Below are 22,681 nucleotides of genomic sequence, written 5' to 3'. Positions count from 1 at the left end.
CTTAGCTTTTAGGACAGCTTCCACTCTCGCACGCATACCTGCTGGAAGGTTTCTTTGGTAATGGCAGCCCATTCTTCACGGAGTGCTGCACTGAGGGTAAGTATCGACGTCGGTCGGTGAGGTCTGGCACTAATTCGGCGTTCCAAAACACCCCAAAGGTGTTCTATATCATTTAGGTCAGGACTCCGTGCAGGCTAGTCCATTACAGGGGTGTTATTGTCGTGTAACCACTCCGTCACAGGCTGTGCATTACGAACAGGTGATCGATGGGGATGAAAGATGTAATCGCCATCCCCGAATTTCTCTTCAACAGTGGGAAGCAAGGTTAAAACATCGATACAGGTTTCTGCTGTGATAGTGCCACGCAAAACAACAAGGAGTGCGAGCCTCCTCCATCAAAAACACGACCACACCATAACACCACCGCCTCCGAATTTTACTGTTGGGACTACACGCGCTGGCAGAAGACGTTCACCGGGAATTGGCCATACCCACACCCTGCTATCGGATCGCCAAATTGTGCATCGTGATTCGTCACTCCACACAACGTTTTGCCCTGTTCAGTAGTCCAATGTCTACGCTCCTTACACCAAGTGAGGCGTCGTTTGGCAGTTACCGGCGTGTTGTGGGGCTTATGAGCAGCTGCTCGACCATGAAATCCAAGTTTTCTCACCTCCCACCTAACTGTCATAGTAGTTGTAGTGGATCCTGATGCAGTTTGGAATTCCTGTGTGATGGTCTGGATAGGTGTCTGCCTATTACACATTACGACCCTCTTCAACTGTCGGCGATCTCTGTCAATCAACAGACGAGGTCGGCCTGTACGCTTTTGTGCTGTACGTGTCCCTTTACGTTTCCACTTCACTATCACATCGGAAACAGTGGACCTAGGGATGTTTAGGAGTGTGGAAATCTCACGTACAGACGTATGACAGAAGCGACACACAATCACCTGACCACGTTCGAAGTCCGTGAGCTCCGCGGAGCGCCCCATTCTGCTCTCTGATGACTACTGAGGTCGCTGATATGGTGTACCTGGCAGTAGGTGGCAAGATAGAAAACGTATGATTTTGGGGTGTCCGGATACTTTTGATCACATAGTGTAGTGTGTCAGCAGGGTTCACCAGATGTGAGCGTGATTAAATAAGTGTCATGATACATCACAAAATAATTATTGTTTCTGATAATTTGCTTGAGTTCACACAAATCATTCGTGCCAAATTTTTGATTCAATTAAAGTTCCAGTGTAAAACGATTCGTTGGAGGACGTGACACATAGGCATTTTTTCCGGCATTTTGCATTTTCGAATGTTGATATTCGTGTAAAAATGAAGTTTTTTAGTCTCAAATATCTGTTTTTGTTTGCTGCATCCACTTAAGGGGTTATATTAGAGTGACGCTCGATTATGGAATCGATATCACGGTTTTTTTCAATAAAATAACGAAGAAATTACAGAACTAACTTAGGACCTTTATTGTGCATCCTTAAGATTGCATCATGAATTTTTTATGTAAAAAACTTGCACCCAGGAACACTACACGACAATGATGAAAGGCCTTCGCGGAATGCAAGGGCGGTTGGTGGAAGCTCTAAATGTCACAATTTTCGACCCAGAAAAAAATTTCAAAACCTGCTTTGAAACATATGATACTGCCAAAATGTAGTACGTGGCGATATTTGAGGAAAGAAAACCGTTTCTTACAAAATGACAGCACTCTGAAACAAAAATTAGTTTTTTCGACAAAAATATCGCTACAAGAACGTCCACTAAAAATCTGAATTAAAATATATCGCGAAAACCCTACTTGCTACAGCAGAAAAAACGCCGACTCAATAGTTACAAGAAGGTATAACACAATTTCATATACATTTCATGAGTTATAGTTGCCGTCAACTTGAAAAACGTTGTTTTCATAAAACGGGAGTTCAGAGTTTAAACATGTATTTTTTAATATTGTAATTGCACAAACATTTAATGCGCAATGCCAGCACCATAGATCTGCCCGTTTCTTCGCCGATGTCGAAACTCGTTTCGACATAATTATATTGATTAACTGGCTTCTGCTTACCAATCGAGGCATTTTTGGTGACTGGGATTACATTTCGAACCTTTTTCTTTCTATCCGTATAAATACGTTTATTTTACATTTTCAAGCATTCGCGTTTTACTTCGTACATAAACGAGCGAAATGACAACTTAAGCAGGTGTGAGATAGACTGTTTATCATAAACGAATCATGTTACGAAGATAAATTTGGTTCAGGATAGTGTTTTAGTTGATACTAATGTCCTCTGTGGTACTATCCGAAACTAACAGTACCGCTGTTCCATTAGTAACTATTATACTGCTACATCGGTAGCATTCGAGCGCTCGGATTCGCCAGACCCCCATACAGTAAATCGCACTTTAACATTTATGGCATACTTATACGAATCAATCTAAAAAATAGAATCCATAAAGAATATTTTTAGCCAAGAGAAAAACTACACTCAAAAAAGTTCTACCTGGCCTGCTTCCTTAATTCATCACACTCTGACCCTGAAGTAAACCAAAGAAGGCAGCTATTCCAAAGTAGTTGTGAGTTTGGAGTGTGGTTGGCCAGTGTCGCAAGAGGATGCCCAAATCACTGAGCAGATAGAGGTCTTCTTTGTGGGCAGCCATATTCCCGCACACTGACAATCGTTACTGGTCTCAACGGTTGACTTTATTGTGCGCTCCGAACATTTCTATGCAAATTGGTGTAAAAGTGAAGTACAGTACTGAAGCCTGTGGTTGCAAATAATGTTTCTTATTTTCAGGACAAAACAACCATGACAAACAGATGGGCGAGATTTTCGGAATTTTGATGCAGTTTTAGGCAGGTAAATCTGAGAATGTTAGGACTCTTTGTTTTAGACCAATGATCCAGCTTCGTTGGTCTTAAATGGAAAACAATGTAATTGCATGTGTTAGATGTAAATTGGAGATATTATCGTGTGTTAGTTTCTAAGCTGGGATAATTTAAGCAAGCTGTATAAAGATTTTTGATTATGTCAAGCATTACGTTAAGGGTAAGCAAATTCACTACAGCCTTTGTCAGAGTGAGCTGATAGGCAAGACGGACAAGAAATGCTCGAACAATTTTTAATTTCAGAACTGCGTGTGCGCTGTATAAATATCTGCGCGTGAAATCCATTTTTCATATAAGTTTCAGTAATTTAATTTCTTTTATTCAGTCATATTACAGATGGGCTTTGTCTTCACCACACACAGGATTGGTTGAACACGGAAAATTACCTATGGTAATTGTTTGAATAGGAAAATTCGTAATATCGTGCGGAGCTCTAGATTTTGTACTCCGTGAGAAAAATACGGGTGAGTACTTAACCATTCGCCCAGCGGCTCCACGAGAACCGCATTGCACTGAGAATTGCTCCTATATTAAATTTTACTTTGTCAGGATAAATATCGAGTGTGAAATACTGAGCGTTTGTAGAGCAACTCTGATCATGGCTCATAATGGTGAGTACAAAGAAAAGCCTAGAGAATAGCACCAGGGACACGGTACATTATTAAGTTACCATGGTCGGTACATAGTTAGGCACGTGACGTGTGTATGGGAATCACAATTAATTGAGGGGATACAGTCCAGACAGATAATTAAATATTTTGGTGAAATCCATAGCAGCAAAATAAATAGCTTTTGGATTAATTTCTATCGATGTAATATGTCTTCAGACGAGCTTTGCATTCAAGATACTGAGGTATAGTTTTCTTGTTAGGAAGTCTATGAGAATGACATTGTTTCTGTGCACGGAATGAGTGCTGAGAGAGTGTGTGTTTGAGTTGTGTGTATGTGGTTTGGGATCTTATGGGCGCCCAGGGGCGAGGTTATCAGTGCCCTGACATCGATGAAAACAAACAAATGTGGATAATATGTCTTCAGACGAGCCTTGCATTCAAGATACTGAGGTATAGTTTTCTTGTTAGGAAGTCTATAAGAATGACATTGTTTCTGTGCACGGAATTAGTGCTGAGAGAGTGTGTGTTTGAGTTCTGTGTATGTGGTTTGGGATCTTATGGGCGCCCAGGGGCGAGGTTATCAGTGCCCTGACATCGATGAAAACAAACGAATGTGGATACGAACGAAAATGTCGTACACGCATGCACACGAAACGACCTCACAAGGACTATCGCACAGGCACTCTCACATGCATTAAAACCAGTGAGGAGGCAAGATATCCAATCAAGAAAGTAAAAGAGGGAAAACAGACCACAAAAGAGCTAAAAGAACAGCACAGGGAAATGAGACTGGCTGACCACTTACGAAAAAATTTGGGTGAGCCAGCCACCCCGCTGACACATTAAAAATATCTCCCCAAAATCTTGTTATAAATGTGGGACAATTCACAGAACTTTAAAACCTGAATTCAATTCGTTTGAGCATTGCATAAAATAGACCGCAGATCCGCCGGCAAATCCGCTGCAGTCCGCTGGTGTGTGTTTGAATTAGTGGGTTAATAAAGCACGTATGGTATCAAAGACATTCCAAACCAATCCCCAATTGTGCACTGTAGGCTCTGATATTATGAGACCATAGTACATTATTTAATTTTTTTATTTTATTTATGTATTTAACCTGATCAGATTAGGGCCATCAGGCCCTCTCTTACATCGGACCAGTGTTTCACACATGCAGCATTTCACACATCAGAGTTACATCATGACAATAGTTTAAATGAGAAAATTACATTACGCTAGTGACAATATGAATAAAGAGTAGTGCCTAAGACCTAATAAAGTAAATGCGGCAGTATTTTTACAACAGGTGCTATACATCTTTTTAAGTTCTCTAACATAACGAGGGAGGTTATTCCAGAGTCGGGTTCCCGCTACTGTAAAGGACTTGGAGAAGGTGACTGAGCGATGCAGTGGAACGGAGAGAATTTTATTATGACGGGAACGTGTGTTTCTGTCATGTTGTTCCGACATGAGCGTTAGGGACGAGGAGAGATATGAGGGACAGTGTACATTTATAAGGCAGTAGATGAGACAGAGTGTATGGAAATCTCTTAGTTTGCACGCAGCCAGGACAATTTTGCATATGCCGGTGAAATGTGATCAAAAAGTCGAACGTCACATATATATCGGACGCAGGCATTCATGACCAGTTCCAGCCGTCGCGAGTTTCCCTGAGAGAGGCCTTGTAGGATAATATCGCTGTAGTCAATGATTGGGAGTATAAGCGTTTGTACTAATTTCTTTTTCAGTTCGAAAGGGAAGAGTTTTTTATATTTTTGTAGGACATGAAGGGATGCTGATGCTTTTTTGCACACTGCAGTTACGTGCTCTGTCAAATTTAGATTTTCATCTATTATTACTCCCAAACTCATTGCTGAGGGAGAGAAGTTAACATTTGTTCCATTTAGGATAAGAGGTGGTACGCATTCCCGATGTTTTGGGCTAATGAGCTTAGAGTGACCAAGAAGTACCGCTTGGGTTTTAGATGGGTTTAGTTTTAGACCTATGTCCTGTGCCCATTTTGACATTGCATCGAGGTCAGTATTGAAATTTTCAATAGCTTTCTTGAGACTGCTTAGTTTAGCACTTAGATACAACTGAAGGTCATCAGCATACATATGATATTTGCAATAGGTCAGAACCGATGACACATCATTGACATACAGAGAGAAGAGTATAGGACCTAATACTGAGCCTTGGGGAACGCCTGACACTACCTGCCGCCATTGTGATTTTATATTCCCAGACAGGACGCGTTGCTGACGAGACGTCATTTATGAGCGAAACCATGGCACTGCACTTGGTGAGAAATTTAGACCGCTAAGTTTGGCTAGTAAGACGTCGAATTCGACAGTATCAAATGCTTTGCTGAATTCTAAGAAGCAAATGATAGTCGCTTCTTGTCTGTCCATGGCAAGTTTCAGGTCATCTGTCACCTTTATCAGCGCGGATGTTGTGCTTCGATGTTTACGGAAACCTGATTGGTATTCGTCTAGTAGGTTGTTAGTAGTTAGGTAGTTGGTGAGCTGGTCATGAACTATATACTCTAAGGCCTTTGATAGTGCAGGAAGAAGGCAGATGTGGCGATGTCCTTTTTAGGCAGTGGCTTAATTTGTCCCAGTTTCCAAGCCTCAGGGAAAACACTTGTGATTAATGAATCGTTGAAAATGTCTGTTATAGAGGGCAGTGAAAATTACCGAACTATCAGCTTAATAAGTCACAGCTGCAAAATACTAACACGAATTCTTTACAGACGAATGGAAAAACTAGTAGAAGCCAACCTCGGGGAAGATCAGTTTGGATTCCGTAGAAACACTGGAACACGTGAGGCAATACTGACCTTACGACTTATCTTAGAAGAAAGATTAAGGAAAGGCAAACCTACGTTTCTAGCATTTGTAGACTTAGAGAAAGCTTTTGACAATGTTGACTGGAATACTCTCTTTCAAATTCTAAAGGTGGCAGGGGTAAAATACAGGGAGCGAAAGGCTATTTACAATTTGTACAGAAACCAGATGGCAGTTATAAGAGTCGAGGGACATGAAAGGGAAGCAGTGGTTGGGAAGGGAGTAAGACAGGGTTGTAGCCTCTCCCCGATGTTGTTCAATCTGTATATTGAGCAAGCAGTAAAGGAAACAAAAGAAAAATTCGGAGTAGGTATTAAAATTCATGGAGAAGAAATAAAAACTTTGAGGTTCGCCGATGACATTGTAATTCTGTCAGAGACAGCAAAGGACTTGGAAGAGCAGTTGAATGGAATGGACAGTGTCTTGAAAGGAGGATATAAGATGAACATCAACAAAAGCAAAACAAGGATAATGGAATGTAGTCTAATTAAGTCGGGTGATGCTGAGGGAATTAGATTAGGAAATGAGGCACTTAAAGTAGTAAAGGAGTTTTGCTATTTGGGGAGCAAAATAACTGATGATGGTCGAAGTAGAGAGGATATAAAATGTAGGCTGGCAATGGCAAGGAAAGCGTTTCTGAAGAAGAGAAATTTGTTAACATCCAGTATTGATTTAAGTGTCAGGAAGTCATTTCTGAAAGTATTCGTATGGAGTGTAGCCATGTATGGAAGTGAAACATGGACGATAAATAGTTTGGACAAGAAGAGAATAGAAGCTTTCGAAATGTGGTGCTACAGAAGAATGCTGAAGATTAGATGGGTAGATCACGTAACTAATGAGGAAGTATTGAATAGGATTGGGGAGAAGAGAAGTTTGTGGCACAACTTGACCAGAAGAAGGGATCGGTTGGTAGGACATGTTCTGAGGCATCAAGGGATCACCAATTTAGTATTGGAGGGCAGCGTGGAGGGTAAAAATCGTAGAGGGAGACCAAGAGATGAATACACTAAGCAGATTCAGAAGGATGTAGGTTGCAGTAGGTACTGGGAAATGAAAAAGCTTGCATAGGATAGAGTAGCATGGAGAGCTGCATCAAACCAGTCTCAGGACTGAAGACCACAACAACAAACAACAGAGGGCAGTAGTTGGTCAATAATAAGTTTTACCATCTGGTTAGTGATGCCATCGTTTCGATAGAATTTTTCTTTGCTACAGTCGTTCATCCCCATGAAGTAATCAATGATTCTCTGTTTTTTTTGTGGTTTAATTTTGGTTGTAGGTAATGTGAAGAAACGGTTTAGTTCTTCAGCTGGGACCATGGGATATTCTGCAACTTTTATTTTGCCTAAACCGAGACTACGGAGATTTTTCCACAGGATAGCTGGTCTACATCTATTGTCAGCTAATGTACGGGCATGTCTGAGCTTAGCGTTTCTCACCGCTTGACTGACTTTGTTTCGTTTCTGCTTGTATACAGTATGATTTTCTGGTGTAGGGTGTATCTTGTATGCTCGATGTGCAGCGTCTCTGAATTTCATGAGCTGCTTTAGTTCAACAGTCAGCCAAGGTGCAGGTTGCCTTTTTACTTTTCTGGTCTTTATTGGAGCATATTTGTCATATAGTTGAGTAATTGTGTTAGTGAAATCCTGGAGTTTGTCGTTTATGTCCATGAGGGGAGTAGAGGTCATCCCCAAAACTATTTCTTGTGCCTCAGTTTCGAGTTCAGGCAAATGTATGCGTTTGAGGTCTCGGTATGTAGACAGTTTTTGTTTCTTTCTAGGACATTCTAGTGAATACGTCATGAAAATGATGTCGTGGGCAGACATGCCAGGCGCAGATATTTGAGAGGTGCGGATTATTCTGTTTGGAGATTTCGTTGCGAATATGTCTATGAAAGTGTGACTGGTAGTCGTGTGATGAGTAGGTGCCAGCCGAAGTAGCGTCATATTAGGATATTTAAAGTCACACTGTGATGTTTACGAACAGTTATACCTGCTGGGTAGTAGTAAATAATGTACGAAATACATTGTTTTAGGGATCTACAAATGGTGGGAATAATAAATGCAAATCATTGAACCAAGATGGTGGTCCTTGTCAATTCTAATCAGCAGCCACTTTCTTCCCGTCACGGAATCACGTGTTCCTTGTTTGTGCATAACCTAATGATATGCAATAGTGACATGGAAATTGAAGTATGACGAAACCCAGGAGTCAAAATTTTGCACTGTGATTTGATCAGAGCTGAATCAGTAGAGCTGTGGTTTCAACAGAGGCTGTGTATCGGGGATAGACTGTCCATCGCCCAAATCAAAAGCAAAATTACAGACAGAATCTATAGTTCATTTCTTCGGAGCACCTGTTGTTCTGAATGACGCTATGTCCGAGATACGGGTATGATGCATGACCGCTGCTACAACTAGTAACGATATTACTCGCTCGTCAGGTCACATATCTAGTGGCTGTCCACTAGATGCCGGGGGAGTTTGTGGGAAAACTCTCGGTTGTAACGCCTTACGCACATTGTGCCAGGTGGGTTATTGGTAGCACTCTGGAACTCATTGACGATTTCTTCCGCTGATTTAATGCGGTTTTTTACAACAGTCCTTCGCCCTGCTCGACGCCCCTTGTCCGTCAGTACATGTCTGCCGGTCTTGGTTTTAGCTGTAGTTGTTCCACTTCACAATCACATCACCAGCAGCCGACTTACGCAGCCATGGAAGAGTTTAAATGCCCCTGATGGATTTGTTAAGTGACATCCAATGACTAGTCCACGTTCCTTATCACTGATCCCCCTTAACCAATCCGTTGTGATATTGCTGTTTTCCTTCTCACAATAGAATATTCATCGCCTACTTTTATACTGGTGGGTTCGCCTCTCATGCATTACTTAGGGGTGGCTGGATACTTTTCATCGGCTACTCTATATTCGGCGTCCATATCTGCACTGTCTCAAACCGGTTTCATTCGTCAAAACTCCAATTCCGAAGACCTGATTTATGCAGGGATCTACAATTTTTGTACTTTATCTACGTTACCTCGCCGAAAATAATATGGGGCATCAAGATACACTATGTGACCAAAGTGTCTGGACACCCACAGAAACACACGGTATTCATATTACTTGCATTGTGCTGCCACCTATCGCCCGGTACTCCATATCAGCGACCTCAGTAGTCATTAGACATCGTGAGAGAGCAGAATGAGGCACCCCGAGGAACTCACGGACTTCGAACATGGTCAGGTGACTGGGTGTCACTTGTAACATACTTCTGTACGCCAGATTTTCACTGTCCTAAACATTCCTAGGTCCACTGTTTCCGATGCGATAGTGAAGTGGAAAAATGAATGAATAAGTACACCAAATAGAGTACAGGCCGACCTCGTCTGTTGACTCAGAGTTGAAGAGGGTCGTCATGTGTAATAGGCAGACATCTATCCACACCATCACACAGGAATTAAAAATTGCACCAGAATACAATGAAAGTACTATGACAGTTAGGCGGGAGGTGAGAAAACTTGGATTTCATGGTCGGGCAGCTGCTCATAAGCCACACATCACGCCAGTAAGTGCCAAACGATGCGTCGCTTGGTGAAGGAGAGTAAACATTGGACGGATGAACAGTGGAAAAACGTTGTGTGGAGTGACGAATCATGGTACACAATGTCGCGATCCGATAGCAGGGTGTTGGTATGACGAATTCCCGTGAACGTCTTCTGCCAGCGCGTGCAGTCCCAACAGTAAAATTCGGAGACGGTGGTGTCATGCTGTGGTCGTGTTTTTCATGGAGGGGGCTTCCAGCCCTTGTTGTTTTGCGTGGTACTGTCATGGAAGAGCAATTCGGGGTGGCGATTGCGTCTTTCAACACGATCGAGCAACTGTCGTAATGTACGGCCTGTGGCCCAGTGGTTACGCGACAATAACATCCCTGTAATGGACTGCCCGGCATAGAGTCCTTACCTGAGTGATATAGAACACCTTTGGGATGTTTTGGAACGCTGACTTCGTGCCAGGCCTCACCGACCGACATCGATACCTCTCCTAAGTGCAGCACTCCGTGAAGAATGGGCTGCTATTCCCCAAGAAACTTTGCAGCATCTGATTGAACGAGTACCTGCGAGAGTGAAAGTTGTCATTAAGGCTAAGGGAGGGCCAACACCGTATTGAGTTCCAGCATTACCGATGGAGGGCGCCACGAACTTGTAAGTCATTTTCAGTCAAGTGTCCGGATACATTTGATCACATAGTGTATCTTACTGTGATATCAGCAAAAGGTGTTCCCAGATGAGGAGAGCCATGATGGTGAAGTACTGAAAGCTCCTGTCACGCTTAGAACACCTTGCTGCATAAGTCTTGGGTTCCATGTCGTACAAGTCGAAGTAGGTGAGCCAAAGCTGCTGGTGCAAACCCGACAACGGCAATAATTTTACAATACAGTTACAGTGGTTCATGGTGTGGGTTCCTGTAGTCATGCACTAGTTCATGAACCACGGGCAACGTATGGGTGGCCAAGTAAGTGGTCCCGACAGTCGGGATACCAGCTACTTTGGAATAAGGCTGGGCATCTTGGATATATTCTGAGTCGTGGTCACCTTTGTGCTCATACGCCAAAGACAACCAAATCCACCGGTTAGTCCCTCAACCGTTAGGGGTAAAACTCAATGGGACCCGGGGCAAGTAAGGCTAGCAACCTGCTTCCCTGGTACTATAAATATGATGCTGGCAACAATCAGAGCGAAATGCCTCGGACCTTTGGAGTTGACGGAGTCCCACCTCTAACTGACAAACCAGGCACTCCTAAGATACGACTAGGCAAACAAATGGTAATGAGATGGGGAGCCATTAATATCAGTGGGGGCTACTCTGGGAAGAAGGTAGAGCTGGCAGAGGCTGCAAGTAAGATGGGGCTGGACGTTTTAGCTGTTACATCTACATCTACATCTATACTCCGCGAGCCACCTTACGGTGTGTGGCGGAGGGTACTTATTGTACCACTATCTGATCCCCCCTTCCCTGTTCCATTCACGAATTGTGCGTGGGAAGAACGACTGCTTGTAAGTCTCCGTATTTGCTCTAATTTCTCGGATCTTTTCGTTGTGATCATTACGCGAGATATATGTGGGCGGTAGTAATATGTTGCCCATCTCTTCCCGGAATGTGCTCTCTCGTAATTTCGATAATAAACCTCTCCGTATTGCGTAACGCCTTTCTTGAAGTGTCCGCCACTGGAGCTTGTTCAGCATCTCCGTAACGCTCTCGCGCTGACTAAATGTCCCCATGACGAATCGCGCTGCTTTTCGCTGGATCATGTCTATCTCTTCTATTAATCCAACCTGGTAAGGGTCCCATACTGATGAGCAATACTCAAGAATCGGACGAACAAGCGTTTTGTAAGCTACTTCTTTCGTCGATGAGTCACATTTTCTTAGAATTCTTCCTATGAATCTCAACCTGGCGCCTGCTTTTCCCACTATTTGTTTTATGTGATCATTCCACTTCAGATCGCTCCGGATAGTAACTCCTAAGTATTTTACGGTCGTTACCGCTTCCAATGATTTACCACCTATGGCATAATCGTACTGGAATGGATTTCTGCCCCTATGTATGCGCATTATATTACATTTATCTACGTTTAGGGAAAGCTGCCAGCTGTCGCACCATGCATTAATCCTCTGCAGGTCCTCCTGGAGTACGTACGAGTCTTCTGATGTTGCTACTTTCTTGTAGACAACCGTGTCATCTGCAAATAGCCTCACGGAGCTACCGATGTTGTCAACTAAGTCATTTATGTATATTGTAAACAATAAAGGTCCTATCACGCTTCCCTGCGGTACTCCCGAAATTACCTCTACATCTGCAGATTTTGAACCGTTAAGAATGACATGTTGTGTTCTTTCTTCTAGGAAATCCTGAAGCCAATCACAAACCTGGTCCGATATTCCGTAAGCTCGTATTTTTTTCACTAAACGTAAGTGCGGAACCGTATCAAATGCCTTCCTGAAGTCCAGGAATACGGCATCAATCTGCTCGCCAGTGTCTACGGCACTGTGAATTTCTTGGGCAAATAGGGCGAGCTGAGTTTCACATGATCTCTGTTTGCGGAATCCATGTTGATTATGATGAAGGAGATTTGTATTATCTAAGAACGTCATAATACGAGAACACAAAACATGTTCCATTATTCTACAACAGATTGACGTAAGCGAAATAGGCCTATAATTATTCGCATCTGATTTATGACCCTTCTTGAAAATGGGAACGACCTGCGCTTTCTTCCAGTCGCTAGGTACTTTACGTTCTTCCAGCGATCTACGATAAATTGCTGATAGAAAGGGGGCAAGCTCTTTAGCATAATCACTGTAGAATCTTAAGGGTATCTCGTCTGGTCCGGATGCTTTTCCGCTACTAAGTGATAGCAGTTGTTTTTCAATTCCGATATCGTTTATTTCAATATTTTCCATTTTGGCGTCCGTGCGACGGCTGAAGTCAGGGACCGTGTTACGATTTTCCGCAGTGAAACAGTTTCGGAACACTGAATTCAGTATTTCTGCCTTTCTTCGGTCGTCCTCTGTTTCGGTGCCATCGTGGTCAACGAGTGACTGAATAGGGGATTTAGATCCGCTTACCGATTTTACATATGACCAAAACTTTTTAGGGTTCTTGTTTAGATTGTTTGCCAATGTTTTATGTTCGAATTCGTTGAATGCTTCTCTCATTGCTCTCTTTACGCTCTTTTTCGCTTCGTTCAGCTTTTCCTTATCAGCTATGATTCGACTACTCTTAAACCTATGATGAAGCTTTCTTTGTTTCCGTAGTACCTTTCGTACATGATTGTTATACCACGGTGGATCTTTCCCCTCGCTTTGGACCTTAGTCGGTACGAACTTATCTAAGGCGTACTGGACGATGTTTTTGAATTTTTTCCATTTTTGTTCCACATCCTCTTCCTCAGAAATGAACGTTTGATGGTGGTCACTCAGATATTCTGCGATTTGTGCCCTATCACTCTTGTTAAGCAAATATATTTTCCTTCCTTTCTTGGCATTTCTTATTACACTTGTAGTCATTGATGCAACCACTGACTTATGATCACTGATACCCTCTTCTACATTCACGGAGTCGAAAAGTTCCGGTCTATTTGTTGCTATGAGGTCTAAAACGTTAGCTTCACGAGTTGGTTCTCTAACTATCTGCTCGAAGTAATTCTCGGACAAGGCAGTCAGGATAATGTCACAAGAGTCTCTGTCCCTGGCTCCAGTTCTGATTGTGTGACTATCCCATTCTATACCTGGTAAATTGAAGTCTCCCCCTATTACAATAGTATGATCACGAAACTTCTTCACGACGTTCTGCAGGTTCTCTCTGAGGCGCTCAACTACTACGGTTGCTGATGCAGGTGGTCTATAGAAGCATCCGACTATCATATCTGACCCACCTTTGATACTTAACTTAACCCAGATTATTTCACATTCGCATTCGCTAATAACTTCACTGGATATTATTGAATTCTTTACTGCTATAAATACTCCTCCACCATTGGCGTTTATCCTATCCTTGCGGTATATATTCCATTCTGTGTCTAGGATTTCGTTACTGTTCACTTCCGGTTTTAACCAACTTTCCGTTCCTAATACTATATGCGCACTATTTCCTTCAATAAGAGATACTAATTCAGGAACCTTGCCCTGGATACTCCTGCAGTTTACCAATATTACGTTAACTTTTCCTGTTTTTGGTCTCTGAGGACGGACGTTCTTTATCAACGATGATAATGTCCTCTCTGGTAAGCCGTCAGGTATTATATCGTTTCGCCCAAGGGGGGGGGTCCCTCTAACCTAAAAAACCCCGGTGTGCACGCCACACGTACTCTGCTACCCTAGTAGCTGCTTCCGGTGTGTAGTGCACGCCTGACCTGTCTAGGGGGGCCCTACAGTTCTCCACCCAATAACGGAGGTCGATGAATTTGCAACCATTATAGTCGCAGAGTCGTCTGAGCCTCTGGTTTAGACCCTCCACACGGCTCCAAACCAGAGGACCGCGATCGACTCTGGGCACTATGCTGCAGATATTAAGCTCAGCTTGCACTCCGCGTGCGATGCTGGTTGTCTTCACCAAATCAGCCAGCCGCCGGAAGGAACCAAGGATGGCCTCAGAACCCAAGCGGCAGGCGTCATTCGTTCCGACATGTGCTACTATCTGCAGCCGGTCACACCCAGTGCGTTCAATAGCTGCCGGAAGGGCCTCCTCCACATTACGGACGAGACCCCCCGGCAAGCACACCGAGTGCACACTGGCATTCTTCCCCGACCTACCCGCTATTTTCCTGAGGGGCTCCATAACCCGCCTAACGTTGGAGCTCCCTATAACTAATAGGCCCGCCCTCTGTGACTGTCGGGACCTTGCCGGAGAATCGGCCACTGGCCCAACAGGCGAGGCATCCTGTGGTGGCTCGGAAACGATGTCATCACCACTAGGAAGCACCCCGTACCTGTTGGAAAGGGGTAAGGCAGCTGCCACGCGGCCAGATCCCACCTTCGCCTTTCGGCCAGGCACGCGCGAGCCCACCACTGTCCGCCATTCACCCTGGAGTGATGGCTGACCGGTAAGATGCTCACTGCCGGAAGACGCAGCGACATCAGGGGTTCCATGTGATTCCAAGGCCACCGAAGTAGGCATAGGTCTCACCACAGTTGCCCCAACGCCACTACGAGCCGACGCCTGCGCCTCGAGCTCGATGAGCCTAACAGACAAAGCCTCCACCTGCCCCCGAAGAGTGGCCAATTCTCCTTGCGTCCGCTCACAACAACCACAGTCCCTACACATGACTATGTTTACCCTACTCTATACGGTGACAACTTCCCAAGATAATCTTCTGATGAGCTACTCTGATAATCAAGAAACACTCACTGAAATACGAGACGCGAAAACTACGCTAGGTTTTCCCAGAAAAACTATTTAAAAGCTAAGCGCAGCAAATAAGTACAAATACGCTTTATACAAACAGTACTCGCTGCTGCTGGTGCTCTCGCTCTGGCTGTCACAAGACAACTGCTGATTCAAGTGACTAGTGGCTAACGGCCGCGAAACAAACAAAAGACGGTTTTAGGGCGCTTTCTGTTCTAAACGATCAAGAAAACACTAAGAAATCTAACACGAAAACTACGTAAAGTTTTATCAAGAACTGTTAGTTACTATGCAGAGCAGATAAACGCAAATAGAATCCCTTCCTTAGTGGAAGGTCGTAAACAAAATGCAAAATAAACGCTTTATACAAACAGTACTCGCTGCTGCTGGTGCTCTCGCTCTGGCTGTCACAAGACAACTGCTGATTCAAGTGACTAGTGGCTAACGGCCGCGAAACAAACAAAAGACGGTTTTAGGGCGCTTTCTGTTCTAAACGATCAAGAAAACACTAAGAAATCTAACACGAAAACCACGTAAAGTTTTATCAAGAACTGTTAGTTACTATGCAGAGCAGATAAACGCAAATAGAATCCCTTCCTTAGTGGAAGGTCGTAAACAAAATGCAAAATAAACGCTTTATACAAACAGTACTCGCTGCTGCTGGTGCTCTCGCTCTGGCTGTCACAAGACAACTGCTGATTCAAGTGACTAGTGGCTAACGGCCGCGAAACAAACAAAAGACGGTTTTAGGGCGCTTTCTGTTCTAAACGATCAAGAAAACACTAAGAAATCTAACACGAAAACCACGTAAAGTTTTATCAAGAACTGTTAGTTACTATGCAGAGCAGATAAACGCAAATAGAATCCCTTCCTTAGTGGAAGGTCGTAAACAAAATGCAAAATAAACGCTTTATACAAACAGTACTCGCTGCTGCTGGTGCTCTCGCTCTGGCTGTCACAAGACAAGTGACCTGTCAGGAGTCAAAGCAGGAGCAGCACAATGGAGTGTAGGGCTTTACATCAGGACAGAAATGGAACCCAGCGTAGTTGTAGTAAGGTATGTAAACGAACGACTGATGTGGATAGATTTGACAGTGTCTAGCAAGAAAATTAGGATTGTGTCATTATATTCGCATTGTGAAGGGACAGATCAAGATAAGATGGATAGTTTTTATGAGGCACTTAGTGATGTAGTTGTTAGAGTAAAGGACAAGGACAGTGTTTAGGGGCTGGCCGGTGTGGCCGTGCGGTTCTAAGCGCGTCAGTTTGGAACCGCGTGACCGCTACGGTCGCAGGTTCGAATCCTGCCTCGGGCATGGATGTGTGTGATGTCCTTAGGTTAGTTAGGTTTAAGTAGTTCTAAGTTCTAGGGGACTGATGACCTCAGTAGTTAAGTCCCATAGTGCTCAGAGCCATTTGAACCTTTTTCTGACAGTGTTCTGCTCATGGGTGATTTTAATGCCAGGATTGGAAATCGAACAGATGGGTATGAAAAGGTTATGGGTAAATTTGGAGAGGATATGCAGGCCAACAGGAACGGGAAATAACTCTTGGATTTCTGTGCCAGTATGGGCTTAGTAATCACAAAGTCCTTTTTAAACCTAAAAACATTCACCGGTATACATGGGAAGGCAGGGGAACCAGATGTGTTATTGACTATATAATAACACATCAGGAATTCAGGAAGGCTGTGAGGGATACACGTGCATTCAGGGGATTCTTTGATGACATTGATCATTATTTAATCTGCAGTGAAATTGGGATTGTGAGGCCGAAAGTGCAGGAGGTCAGATCCATATGTAGGAGGATAAGAGTGGAGAAACTTCAGGATAAGGAAATCAGGCACAAGTATATAACAGCGATCTCAGAAAGGTACCAGTTAGTTGAATGTAGTCAATTACAGTCATTGGAAAAGGAATGGACAAGGTACAGGGACACAGTACTAGAAGTGGCTAAAGAATGTCTTGGAACAGTAGTGTGTAAAAGTAGGATGAAACAAACAGCTTGGTGGAATGACACAGTCAACGCAGCTTGTAAAAGGGAAAAGAAGGCGTATCAAAAATGGCTACATACTAGAACTCAGGTAGACAGAGAAAGTTATGTTGAAGAAAGAAACAAAGCCAAACAGATAATTGCAGCATCCAAGAAGAAATCTTGGGAAGACTTTGGAAACAGGTTGGAGATTACGGGTCAAGCTGTTGGAAAACCATTATGGAGTGTAATTAGCAGTCTTCGAAAGGGAGGTAAGAAGGAAATGACAAGTATTTTGGACAGGTTAGGAAATCTCCTGGTGAATCCTGTGGATGCCTTGGGCAGGTGGAGGGAATATTTTGAAGAGTTGCTCAATGTAGGTGAAAATACGATCAGTAATGTTTCAGATTTCGAGGTAGAATGGGATAGGAATGATGATGGAAATAGGATCACATTTGAGGAAGTGGAGAAAATGGTCAATAGATTGCAGTGCAATAAAGCAGCTGGGGTGGATGAAATTAAGTCGGAACTCACCAAATACAGTGGAATGTCAGGTCTTAAATGGCTACACAGGATATGTGGGTAAAATCTTCTCAGGTATTGTTGAAAGGAAAGTGCGAGTATTAGTTGAGGACAAATTGGATGAAAATCAGTGTGGGTTTAGGCCTCTTAGAGGTTGTCAGGACCAGATCTTTAGCTTACGGCAAATAATGGAGAAGTGTTATGAGTGGAACAGGGACTTGTATCTATGCTTTATACACTCCTGGAAATGGAAAAAAGAACACATTGACACCGGTGCGTCAGACCCACCACACTTGCTCCGGACACTGCGAGAGGGCTGTACAAGCAATGATCACACGCACGGCACAGCGGACACACCAGGAACCGCGGTGTTGGCCGTCGAATGGCGCTAGCTGCGCAGCATTTGTGCACCGCCGCCGTCAGTGTCAGCCAGTTTGCCGTGGCATACGGAGCTCCATCGCAGTCTTTAACACAAAACCAAAGAGGCTCGAAGAATAGAACAGGCTAAAACAAAACAGGCCACAACCCTCTATATCAAATCGACAGAAAATCAAGACGCCAAAGCTGTCCGACAGACCATCACCAAGAATATAAATCCCAGGAAAGAGAATATACACATAAAATCAATCAGAACCACGCAGACTGCAGTTATAGTAGAAACGGAAACACAGGAGGACTGTCGAAAAATAATAGAAAAGACTAAAGACCTGCACACCATTGTCTGTGAAGGACCGCGAAAACGCAAGCCACTCGTGGCAGTATATCACGTGCCAGATACACTTACCGACGAAGAGTTTCTAGAAAGCCTTTATGAGCAGAATCTAAGCGGTGACACCACGAAAGAAGACTTCGACAGAGAGGTCAAAATAAGATTCAAAACAGGGCCTAGGGGAAGGGGTTTCAGTCACCAGATACTGGAGGTCAGCCCACACCTGTATAGAGTCCTTACAAGAAGACAGAGAGTCTACATAGACTTCGAATCACTTTCTGTGAAAGACTATACAGTTGTAAACAAGTGTTTTAAGTGTTGCGACCTAGGACATACGACTAAAACCTGCAGAAAAGCCGACGTCACGTGTGCCAAGTGCGGCAACCGAGGACACAAGCGCAGTGAGTGCAGGTCCGCGGTTTGCGTCTGTATCCCCTGCAAATACAGAGGCCGCGTCTGCAATAAAACAAAAGGAGGTGACTGTCACACCTATAAACAGCTGCATGACCGGCTCCTGGACAGTATAGACTATGGCAGCTAAAATCAGCACACACGCAAGAAACACGAACGCCCAAAGCCAATCACCCAAAACACATAAATACAAATCACCGTCAACAGTACAGAGAAGCTACCAAAGAGCAATTTCCTGGAGAAGACAAATGAATCTTCTGCCGGAGAATTACGTCGATAATGAACCCATCCCGCCCCTAACACACTCAACGACGTTACAGGATAGCTGCATTAATACGATAGAATATATAGATGACATGACAATCTGTGGTTCCATCCACTACGAGGTGGCAAAGCAAATTAAAAGACAATTACACCACTGGATAAACTTCCAAATAACATTAATGCAGAGGATAGATGAGTTGGAAGATGAACTTACATATATTGTGCACAAGAAAATGTACAAACAAAACCGACATACTCCCTCACAATTTCTCCCAGCCGAAGTACATCACACCACACATACACAGGATGAACACAAACCAGAATCATCATCACATGGAAAACCCTACGACACACGTAAATGTGAACAGTACATCAAACCAGTCAAATTTGTCTCGGGAGGCACTCTTCACCCCGGTAAAATGGAACAAGGAACAGACAGGCATGCAGTCCCTGAATCAAAACACATCGAAACACTCAGGCTACAGACCAATACAAAACTCAAAACTACTGGACCCAGACTTATAAAAGTAGACCAATTAGATGAGGACAAATCTGAGGGAGAGACATGTGACATTTGCAACGATGTCAACGTGCGTCTAGCAACAACCTCCACTCCAAACACAAACAAAGACAACATAACATATACAGTCAGTCCCATAAAAATCACCACCATCGCCGACACCACGCCAGCAAGCACCACCAACATCAGTGAAAAACGTGTGAAGGCAAACAGCATTGAAGAGGCGTGTGACAAAACGAAAAGTAACCGTGTGACATCCCAAAGAGGTCTTAAAATGTCCCCCAATCAGCGGCCAACACCAAGCCACAATCCGTCCAATACCACCTCAGAGACCGCAACAGAAACCAGCACCAACAGCAAGCCAGCTGCACCTAATTATGATAATTTAGAACTTAACTTACTTTTAAGTAGGCTAGAGAAAAAAGAGATACTGCAGACAGTGCAGCGGATGCTACTTAGATTGTGCCATCCAAAGGGAGATTCTCTCTGTTTTCCAGTAACTGAGCAAACAGACAGAATCATCCTAAAGACAGAAAATATTCCTACAACAGCAGAGCCGCTGCTCGATCTCATGCTCCAGGTCTGCCTGCGCAGGTCAGAATCTTTCGACTTGGACAAAATATATATAGATCATGTAAGAGCACACGGACGAACATATTTTGATTACTCACAGACTGGCAGTAAATGTTTTGTACACGTAAAACACCCAGAACACATAGACAAAAAATGAATATCTTACAACATAATACAAAAAACAGTACGACAGTCAGTGCGGAAATCCCTAAAATAGCACTAGACCTGCAGGCAGACATCATGTGCTTACAAGAACCCTATAACAGAAACGGGCAACTGATATGTCTACCAAAACATGCTACCACAATAACAGGCAGCAATGACTGTAAGGCTGCAATAGTAATTCTAAATAGAACTTATAACATAGTTAAGGTAACACAGTTATGCAATCAACACTTGGTTACCATAGAGATAACTAACGGGAACGTCACATGGGTTATTGCATCCATGTACGCCCAATACAGCCATCAAATACAGCCGTATGCAGACTACATCAGAGACCTAGTAATGTATGCCAGAGGCAAAAAATTAGTGATAAGTGCTGACATTAATTCCAGATCGACCCTCTGGAACTCAGACAGAACAGATGACAGAGGACGCATAATCACCGATCTAATACAAGAAACACAACTACATGTAATGAATACGGAAGGACCTATACCAACATATGCAGGGTTCGATGGTACGAGCAGTAATATCGACTTCACGCTAGCAAATAATGCAGCAATGGCATACGTAACAAACTGGACTGTACACGACAACATAACCAGTAGTGATCATAATGTCATAACATACACACTAACTCACACTCAGAACACAATGACCAAATCACACACCAGACACTTGCTGTTGCACAAAGCAGACTGGAACAAATTAACGGAAATTATACAACGACACGATCTACAAAACATCAATGGAAGTATCGATTATAGAGCACACAAGTTAACACAGGTGATACAACATGCACAAAACACATCAATACCGACAGCAAAGAACACAAATTGCTCACCAGTACCATGGACCAACGAACTTACGAGACTCAAACAAGACGCAAGACGCAAACGAAAATTATATCAAAGGGCGATAGCAGATAGGGACCGACGAATAAGACTTGAAGCATATAGACATGCACAAGACTTATACAGACAGACCCTATACAACACGCGTAGACAACAATGGGAGCTATTTGTAACAACACAAACAGAGCAAAATATATGGGGGGAACCATACAAAATACTGACAGAGAAGATAAAAACCCCACTAGTTCTGGGAACGCTAAGGCAGGATGACGGCACGATGACGAGGGGATGGAGGAATACAGCGGAGTTTCTGCTGTATAAACTGCTCCCTGACGACGTTATCGATACAGACACACAATATCATGCAACACTAAGAGGAAACCTACACACACCATACAACACTGCAACTGTCACCTGTCCTTTTGCGCAAGAAGAGGTTGCGCTAGCAATCTCAGAGCTCAAAAACAAAAAAGCACCTGGACCAGATGGTATCCACTCGGAAACACTGAAAAAACTAGCACCGCAGATCACCCCGTTCCTAACAACGTTACTGAACGATGCCTTACGGCTGGGCAGGGTACCTACAGTATGGAAAACCTCCAAAGCAGTCATTATTAAGAAATCAGCGGACAGGGATCCTTCAGATCCAAAGACTTACAGGCCAATATGCCTAATAAACACCCTAGCAAAGATTCAGGAGAAGCTACTGTGTAAGCGCCTGCAAACACACAGAGCTCTCAGGGGTATGAGCCAACACCAGTTCGGCTTCAGAGCGGGCAGATCAATAGATGATGCCATCAACCAGGCCCTGCACATAGTTAACACCACAAAACAGAAATACGCCATGGCAATAATGATTGACATTGCTGGAGCATTTGATAATCTTTGGTGGCCAGCACTGTTTCAGAGGCTAAGACATCTGGAGGTACCGCAATCACTGTACAACAGTTTTCTGGACTACTGTAAAGACCGAGTAGTCGAATGGCAGATGGACAGCCGGAAAGTAATTAAAAGAATTACCAAAGGCTGTCCTCAAGGGTCGATCTGCGGCCCCATCTTCTGGGACATAACAATCGAACCCCTCCTACAACTTCTGGATGGGGATGACAGGTCAGACGGAATTGTCGCCTACGCAGATGACCTATTAGTTGTAGTCACTGCAAACAACAGAGCCCAGTTAGAAGAGAAAGCCAGTGGATTACTACAAACAATTACTCAGTGGTGTCACAACAACAAACTCAGGATAGCCGAAAACAAAACAACATACACTTTACTGAAAGGATCACTCCAAAGAAATCCTTCGGTTAAAATTGGGGACACAAACATCAAACGAGCACGCATTACGCGCTATCTTGGGGTACACATAGATGAAAAATTGAATTTCCACGAACACATAAGGCTAACAACAGACAAAGCAGAAAAAATACTCCACAAACTGGTG

Source organism: Schistocerca serialis, chromosome 1 (assembly GCF_023864345.2).
Source record: "Schistocerca serialis cubense isolate TAMUIC-IGC-003099 chromosome 1, iqSchSeri2.2, whole genome shotgun sequence".
Lineage (NCBI taxonomy): Eukaryota > Metazoa > Arthropoda > Insecta > Orthoptera > Acrididae > Schistocerca > Schistocerca serialis.
The sequence above is the reverse complement of the archived record's forward strand: the minus strand, read 5'-3'. Positions refer to the sequence as shown.